Source organism: Chrysochloris asiatica, unplaced genomic scaffold, assembly GCF_000296735.1.
Source record: "Chrysochloris asiatica unplaced genomic scaffold, ChrAsi1.0 scaffold00001, whole genome shotgun sequence".
Lineage (NCBI taxonomy): Eukaryota > Metazoa > Chordata > Mammalia > Afrosoricida > Chrysochloridae > Chrysochloris > Chrysochloris asiatica.
In genome coordinates, this window is record NW_006408519.1 from 10173553 (window position 1) to 10174595 (window position 1043).

A 1043-nucleotide genomic window follows, 5' to 3' on the forward strand; every position below is an offset into this window, starting at 1 on the left:
TGCTGCTTAAACTCTTTGATTTTTTTTAAAGCCCAACAATCTAGCACGAGCATCTTTTTTCCATCTAATATTCTTCTGCATTAATGTTTAATGACTGTATAGTGTTCCTTCATGTTGGGAATATTAGAGTTTGCTGAACTATTTCCTATTAATTCTGAATTTTCTAATTTTTAAGAGACACCAGGGAAATGGCTACCCTTTGTTCATATTCTTGAATATTTCATTAGGATAAATTCCTAGAGGTAGAATTGTTGGGTAATCGAAGAGTAATTGAAGCCTTAAATTTTGCAGAGTATTACCAAATTGTGCACTGTAGCAATTCAAATTCCTTTTGCAATACCCAAGCTACTGTATGCAATTTAATTTGTAGGCAACATATTCACACTGCGAATGCTTAGTTTCTCCCCATATTTGATGGGTTAAATAACTCACCACTTAGCTATTTTGTTCCAAACATTAAAATTTGAATTAGACAGGACTTGTGAAATTTGAATCAATAATTCATTTTTTAAATAACTGATAAAAACCAACTACCATTCCAACTTATAACAACTCTATGGTGGCGGTGGTGGGGGTGAGGGAGTGCTGTGGAGTCAGTTCCTACTCTTAGTGATTCTGTATAGGGTTTCTGAGACTGTAAATCTTTACAGGAGCAGAAAACCTCATCTTTCTCCCATGGAGCAACTGGTAGATTCAAACTGTTGACCTTTCAGTTAGTAGCTCAGTTCATAATCCACTACACTACCAGAGCAACTCTATAGGGCAGTAAAACTGTCCAAGAGAGTTTCCAAACCTATAATCTTTCAAAAGCAGATGGCCACATCTTTCTCTCACAGAGAAGCTGGTGGGTTTGAACAGCCGACCTTTGGGTTGTTGTTATTTTCTTGTTAAGTGCCATTGAGTAGTTCCGACTCATAGTGACCCTATATAGAGTTTCCAAGGAACAGATGGTGATTTGAACTGCTGACCTTGCAGTTCAAACAGGTTTTGTAGTCCAATCCTTATCCTATAGCGCCACACCAGGACTCACTGGTTGTTGTTGT